The sequence below is a fragment of the Phyllostomus discolor genome, chromosome 5, assembly GCF_004126475.2.
Source record: "Phyllostomus discolor isolate MPI-MPIP mPhyDis1 chromosome 5, mPhyDis1.pri.v3, whole genome shotgun sequence".
NCBI lineage: Eukaryota > Metazoa > Chordata > Mammalia > Chiroptera > Phyllostomidae > Phyllostomus > Phyllostomus discolor.
In genome coordinates, this window is record NC_040907.2 from 121,716,821 (window position 1) to 121,724,885 (window position 8,065).

Here is an 8,065-nt window from a genome sequence, read left to right on the forward strand (position 1 = left end):
AATACCTAGAATTGTTAAAAAATAATTAACAGTTCAAACATATTATATTACCATAAAACAACAGCAATTTTTAAATATGCTTTTTACAAAAGCACACCAGCCTGTGGATTGTACTACAAGCCCCTTCTCTGATGAGCATCATGGTTCTTTGAGGCCAGAATGTTGAGGTCACGATCATTCATTCAGCCCTGACTGGTGTGGCTGTGTGTCGGGTGTCGTCCTGCCAAGTGAAATGTTGCCGGTTTGAATCCTGGTCAGGGAATATGACTGAGTTGTGAGTTCAGTCCCCAGTCAGGGTGCATATGAGAGGCAACCAATCAATAATTCTCACTCACATTGATGTTTCTCTCCCTTTCTCTCTCCCTCCCTTCCCCTCTCTCTCCAAAATAAACAAATAAACATTTTTTAAAAAGATCATTTATTCATTCATGTGCCAGAATAGACAACCCAATTGTCTCCTTAAGAAAAATTCATGTCTTGTTTGCAGATTCTGGTGCCCTACAAAGGGAAGGTAGTCATTTATTTGGATAAATCTTGATCAGGCTTCTTAATTTTCAAAAAAAGGCAGTCAACCTGACAGTCCCCAGGTTGGTTTAAATTTTTTTAATTATTATTGTTATTATTATTATAAAAGTAATGCCTACTTATTATAAAAGCTACAAAAACAATTCATTTAGAAAGTTGTCTGCTATAAGCTTACCTCTCCAAGATAACTACTTTTAGACATTGGTTATGCATTTATCCAGATTTTCCCTTCATGTCTTACTTTTTCAGTAATACTGACCTGCTCCATTCTTCATAACAAAACTGCATTGTTTTCTTGATTAACTCTTTAAAAATTATTTTCAAAATCTAAAAGCAATACAAAATTATAGTAAGGAGGGCTCAGATGAACTATGAAATTCTATCTCCCAATGTTCAACACTGTCACCAATTTCTTATGTAACCTTCCAGAAATTTTCTGTGTTATTTTATTATTTCACTTGTAATCCAAGCATGATCATACAATGCCTACTGTTCTGCAACTTGCTTTTTTTCACCTAACAATGTCTTATACAACTTTTCCTAACAGCACATATTGTCCCTCTTGTTCCTGTTGATGACTGCATGTCATTCCACTGTACAGGTGTGCTATAATTTCTACATCTTGGTCCAATTCTCATCCACACGCAACACCTGCATTCTACTTTGCAAGAATAATTTGGAAATGAGGTTGGGGTTAGTCCTTGCATTCTCCTAGTATGTAGGTCTTATCCCTGAATGCAGCCACCATTGGTGACCTGCATATTCGGTCCACATCTCCTGGATCTCCCAAGCAGGTGCCTTCATAGGCCTAGCACCTGATCACGAGCAGGATGTGAAGAGTGTCCACCGCTGCATGGCCCACAGGAGGTCCATGCAAAATGAGTCTCACTTCTTCTGAGGAGTTTCTCTGCTTTCCTGTAAGGACTATGTGACATTTGTAATTAATTGTGTTTCTTATTTTCCTTTTTGCTTTGACTTCCTGGAAACCCAGAGCCAAATTTCAGTAATCACATAAAACTTTATGTACTTATCTACTCACTATTTTTTCCTTTCATCTTTATAGTCTTTTATATAACTCCTGGACCTTTAATTGTAAAGATCTTGATTTTTAATTTTTGAACTTTTTCTTTTCTTGTTTTGCTGAGGTTTCTTATTTTTGTTGATACCCTTGAAAGTCACCTCATTTTTTTAATTGCAGAATGAGAATGAACATTAGAAGACTTTTGGAAGATGCTTCTCAGACATGACCCTTTCTGTGCTAAGGCCTGCTTTGCCTTTGCTCTGTTGCTGGGGATAGGGTTGAAGGGTGCTGTGGAGATGACAGAAGCAAGTGGGGTTGGGACAGCACGTGGCCTGACTGGAGAGATTTGCAGCTCAAGGACATAGGGCCAAAATCCATTTGAAATACCTGGGCTCCCTTGAAATGAGGTGTGGGGGCTGCTACACCTCTGCTTTTAGCGAGGCCCACTGCCTCAACTCGGAGTTTAATGGGCTTTTTCTAAGCCTGAAAAGTGCCTCATATCCTAACAGCACCACCATTCCTGGGATTAGCTTGGAAACCAACAAGGCCAGCTTGGGACTTGGCAATGCTTTCAGCATCAGAGTCAGGAAGGACCTGGGCCTTCCACTAAATAAGGGACAGGGGTGGCAGCCCCTAGAACCCAGGAGGTTAGATGCTGTCCTGTCACCTACATGAGGAATGGCTGTGATAAAATAATAACCAGGAACAGTAGGTGACCCAGTTTGAACAAAGGGGCTGAGGATCGATGCTTTGCAGCCGCTGCCTGCTTTGTGGGTCCTTTCGCTACAACATTATATATTATATGCAAATATCGGCACAAACTTAAGGCCGCTTTTCATGTCAAGTGGCTTCTTTGAGCCTATATGTTATATTTTACAGATCTTGGACAGTAACATTTTTCTTTTTAGTGCAAAGTTGCTCAAGGTTCATCTGAGACTCTTTTAAATTGCTGCTTTCAGAGAAATAACAATGTAAAATGACACGATGATATATGGCCCCATCCTGCCGACCAGGGCTGCAGCAGCCGCAAACACCGCCAAACCTCAGGGAATGAAGCAGTCTCCGGAGCGCCATTGTGCAATTGTCCTAACCGGATCATTTTTAATTAGTTGCAATTAATTTCAAGTGACAGCGTCCTGAAATATCAAGTCAGAGAAGCTCTGGTGCTTGGGTGGGGTTATTAGGAACAGACGGCTGGTGAGAGAAAGGCTAGAGGGAGGTCTCATTGCAGGGCTTCCACCTACAACAAGACTTCCCGGGTAGGGGGTGGCGGGGGCTTTTCCCTAATGATGCAAATGTTCTGATTCCTTCTGGGCTGTGTATAAGCGCTGCCAGGTGGACTCTTATTACCCCCGTACCTGCAGACAAGCGTGTTCTAGCAAGTATCTTGCTTCACTAACACAAAGTGGTTCAGCCAGATAATGTCTGTGTTAGTGTGGGAGAAGCAGACCCTGAGATGAGGATTTGGGCAGGTAGTTCATCTGGGAGGTGACCCCAGGAGTGGGGAAGTGAACCAGGGAAGGGAAGGAAACTGATAAGGGGTATGTTATTAAACAAGTTAGCTCTCTAGGTACTTGGAACTCACTCCTGTGTGGAACTCCCGGGACAACCTAGAACGCACATCTCAGAGCTATTCCATCCATGGGACAAAGCAGCTGGGATGTTATACAGTGATCATCCAGGTCATTGGTGGAAGATGCTTCCAAACTGCTGTATAAAGCTGCACCAGTCTTTGCAAAAGCCCTTGGGGGGGTAGGGGAAACCCTGCAAATGCTGGCAGCTGGAACAGGCTTTGAGCCATGCCAGGAAAAGAGCAAGGCAGTGGGGTGATCACTGACAGTGTCTGCTATGACATCAAAGTCCTCTTCCACTCCTAATATCTTACAATTCCTACAGTCCCCCTTGGATCTCCCTCAAAGGCATTCACATGAGGAGAAACAGGCAGAGAAGGTTGATGTGCCCAGAGCCATGAGCCTTGCAGAGGAGTCGGGATGCCTGCCTCTTAGTGGCAGGCTCCCCGAACACCACCCCCCATCCAAGAACTGGGCTAAGTTGGACCAGGCTATTGCGATCCAGCTGGGTTTCTTTTGCTCCAGCCAGTGCTGACACTTGCACACGCTAGTGTCCCAGCAAACATCTCTAATTTTGATCTTAGCATCTTTTCTCCTGCATCTAGGTTTGGATTCAGAATTCTTCTCAACAGAATTGCTATCAAGCAATGGTAGATGCACAAGACATAAAACCAGAGAAAGTATCCCTCCTGAGCACCATGTCCTCTAATCAAAATGTTTTAGGGAGTACAGACTGCATAGAGACAGAGTCACTCCTTGTCCCCTACCTAGCTGATTCTTTGGGGTCAAGGGGCTGATCTCCACTTCTGATGCACTTACTACTCTAAACAGTGGATTTAGAACCAGGATCAGGACACTTGATCTCCATTCCCTGGCTTCTCTGGGAAGAATAGGGGAGCACATATGTCACTGCCGCCACCACCACCACCACCCCACTCCTCCTTCATGTGCCCAAAAAAGTCATCCTTCATTGGTTTATCGGTAAGGAGGGAATGGGAGCTAATAAGACTTGGCCCTTTTCTCAGGAGTAATAACAGCCACAACAAACATTTAGTTTGTTGTGAGCACTTGTCATATGCCATATACATACAATATTAACTCTTAATTTTTACCACCCAGATAAATATTATTATCACCATTTGGGGGGGATGGGAACTAAAGCACAGAGAGGTTAAGTAACTTGCCTAAGGCTACCTAGCTACTCAATGGTCAGGCTAGGATACGAACTTGTTAGTCTGAATCTGGAACCCCAGTGATGAAGTCACCTACCTGAGGAATTCTGACACCCACTGCACCCCCCCCCGAGTCTTGTTTCATTCTTCCCCTCGAAATACACACACACTAAAAAGTCTTCTTTCCAAAAATGCAGCATGGGTCTGACCTAACCACTTCCCTTTTTTTCTTTCTTTAAAAAACATAGATTATTGCATCCATTTGGGACCCCTTAAAATAACTGGAGACTCCAGCATTTTGCTTTCCTTCCAGGGCCCAGGCCCACTGGCTGCTGTTAAGCCCCAGGACCTTCATCAGGAGTGTGTGGTCATCCTCTAGTTATCACTAGTACAGAGCCCACCTCCAGAAGTGCAAAGGTCCCTTTAGTCACCCTTCATGGTGCTATCATCCACTTACTTACCCTGGCTCGAAGTGGGCCAATCCTCCCATTCACAAAGGACGCCTCTTTGCTTCCACAACTCACCTTGAAATCACCGTCTCATGACATCAGATTTCCCCCTAGACCCCAACATGTCTTGCTTTGGACTTCCAGTCAGTTGTTTTTCAATAGTCCCAGGCTACTGGGGACTTGTTTTTGGGTGCCTTGGTTTTTCAGTGATTTCCAATTAACTTTTTTCCCTAATCAATCTTTACTTGACAAGGCTATTACAAAATTTCTGTCCTAGAGTCTGGGTTCTCTCCATTTTGCCCAGCCCTCTCATGCTACATAATGAGGTATTCTGGACTTTGCATTACTTTTCTTCAGATGTCCTTTCTCATGTTTTCCCAAGGGGCCCTGTCAGCCCTAGACTGGGGATCTCAGGTTAGTGCTCTTTTCTCCAGGGCCTCTCAGGGCCATAAAAGTGACCACTTCAAGTCTGCCTGTGGGGACCTTATGTATTTATTGGGACACTGTGACAACAGAGGGCTTCATATAAGGAGGAAGAGCAGCAGGTTCCGGGTGGGGCTGTGGGATTAAAGTGTCCAGAGGAGGCTTCTTACGGAAGTCAAGGCTGGAATTCTTTGCACCGTAGCCCTCAGCCCGTTAGACCCACAGCCTCTTTTCTCACCCAGTTTGTCATTCCCCATTACTCTCCCAGGATGGAAAGCAGAGATAATGTAACCAACCTAGCCACATAATTTTTAAAAAGTCAATATATTGACCAAACTGTAATATAACAGAGAAGTCAAAGGAAAGAAACTTATCATAAAATAATACATAGTTCAATATGTAAATGCTCAGCAACAATGAAGATGTTGAATACTTACACCTAAACGTAAAGCCACATGATGGGACAGCTGTCAGTGCCTCCTGCCCTGGCGTGCGGGTGTGTTGGTGACGTCAGGGCCATGAGTGATGCGCCCACGTGAACAGCAGTTTCTGAAATGACACGCAGTTCTTGGCAAGGTTCTGTGCAGAGCACAGGACAATTTCCTCCTCAATCATCACAGGAGTTTCATTCCTAGAAAATGTAGTGTATATTAAAACCATGCAAAAATACTCTGTGGTTATATGTAAAACTGAGCTACATTTTTAACTCAGCTCATTGTAAACAATTTTTTCCAACAGGATCACAGTCAAGCCCAGGACCTGCCTGGTGGTTGTGCAGGCTGTGTTCATCACACACGTGAATGGTGCCCCCTAGGGTTGTGGTGAACACAGCAACTTCTTGGAATTTTCAAAGAGGGAGAATTCTTTGTGGCATGGGCGTGTCCTACACATTGCTGTATGCAGAGAGCACTCCTGGGTCCTCCACCCCACACACACATACATTAAATGCCAGCATTGTGACAACAAAATACCCCCGCAAATGTCCAAACTTGCCTTTGGCAGCACAGCCCTGCTGAGAATCACTGCCTCAGAGCTAATGTGGCTCCAGCCTCTGCTACCAGCAGGCAGAGCCTCTTCTTGATGCCTCTTTATTGCCTCCTCCTTCATCTCTTCCTTCCCACTCCTGCCCCAGTCCTGCCCTTATGTCCTCATTCCTGGGCCAGCAGACACATCCACCTGGGCTCCCTGCTTCTGGCCTCAGCTAGGGCACCCTCCCAGCATTTCGATACAAAACCCTTGCTCTCTTTGCCACTGCATTCAGAATTCAACCCCATGCTAACAGTGCTTCTTGCTCTGACCACAACTTTGCACAGTAATCTTTCCCCTACTCCCCCTTCATTCTCCAAGCACTCCCATCTCCAAACCTTTGCTCCCACCACTCTCTTTCTCAGCCAAACCCCACCATGCATCCCACCACCTCCCCCATGTCTGTCCTTAGAGCCACCTCATTTACCAGCCTTTCCAGAAGTGCGTGGTCAGAAGCAATGTGCTGCTATGGTGTGTCACCTGGAACTCATAACACCTTTCTAGAGTGTTTTTCTACCTCTACATTAAAATCTCCCCAGAGCAGGGACCAGGACTTACTGCCCTTAGGGCCCCACATTGGAGATCCAAGGGACTCCAGGTTGGGTTGAGCATACGGCTAGCCTGGGAGGGGCACGGATTTATCAGTGGGCTGCTGGGAGCCATGGGGTTTCATGAGTGGAGACTGACTTAAAGTAGATTGCTCCAGTGAGGAGGGGCATGTGGTACTGGGGCAAAGAGCAAGGCTGCTCCATCCAGCAGCAAGGAAGGATGACAACTTGGTTTCCCAAGTGAGACAGGAAATCAGAAGAAGCCCTGAACCCACTCTGTCTAGCAGGTGGTCAGTACTACCACTTCTCACCAAAATCGGGGAGGAGTGTTCATGAGCTGTGGAGAAAGCACTGGCCTTGGAGTCCAAAAGCCTGGGTTTGAGTGACCAGCGTTGCTGCCATACCTGCAGAGGTACATGATACCAGGTGGTGCACCTCACCAGGAGGTCCCCATGAGGAGGCAGTTAGCTAACTTGTCTCTGGGTAAATTAAATTCCCAGCATTTATTACTATTTGGGCTCAGTTTTAAAACATCAGTCTCACTAAATATCTTTTGTGCCTCCTTCCTAATCTATAAACAATTTAGCAATACAGCTTACCATGCATCATGTTATTAGAGGCTGTATTATTACAGAATAATATCCTATATTATTATCCAAAGCAAGTACCCTTTGCTCCATATGTGATCCTATCCTATGCCATGCTACTTATGTTCTGCACTTAGCCCCATCCAGGACAGAGCTTCCCCGTTCACCTCTGCCTCCATTGGCATCTCAGCAGGTGCCAGGAAGGGAGAGAAGATGAGGCCGGTGGGGCTTGTGCAAGGACTTTAGAGAACTCAGCCCAGTCTATCCTCCTGTCCACCAAGCTTCCTCTTTAGAAAGCTGCCTCCATATTCACTTCACACTGGGTTCTCAGGACCCACATTATTCTAGAGGCTCCATCTCTCCTGTAACCTCAGAGCCTCCTCTACTGGGTTGCTGGGCTGCCATGGAAGGCTGAATGGGGCAGGCCAGACAGAAGAAAGGGTGTGTGTGCGTGCATGTGTTCATGCACTCTCGCAGATGTCACTGCTGCTGCTGCTGTGCTCTGGCAGGAAGGCAGGTGTTTAAAGCCCTCCGTGTAGCTTCATCACACCCAAGAGTGGGGACTTGCCCACGGGGAGGGATGGAGAGGGGCTTGCGGGGGTAGGGTGCATGTGGAATGCGGGAGGTAAAGAGGAAGGACTTTTGGCCATTTTGAACAAGACCAGGAAGAGGGAGCCCTGACTCCTAGCTGAAGCTGAGCAGTGGTCCCCACCCCCACACAGGGCCTGACTCTAATGTCTTCT

General features: G+C 45.8%; 1 long non-coding RNA gene across 1 annotated transcript; it reads left to right on the plus strand.

The window, feature by feature from the left end:
- The first annotated feature begins 391 nt into the window (after nucleotides 1–391).
- Nucleotides 392–2,372, plus strand: LOC118500802. The gene is made up of 2 exons (XR_004903384.1): nucleotides 392–1,442; nucleotides 1,724–2,372. It is a non-coding gene; the product is annotated as an uncharacterized LOC118500802 (long non-coding RNA).
- Nucleotides 2,373–8,065: the final 5,693 nt, after the last annotated feature.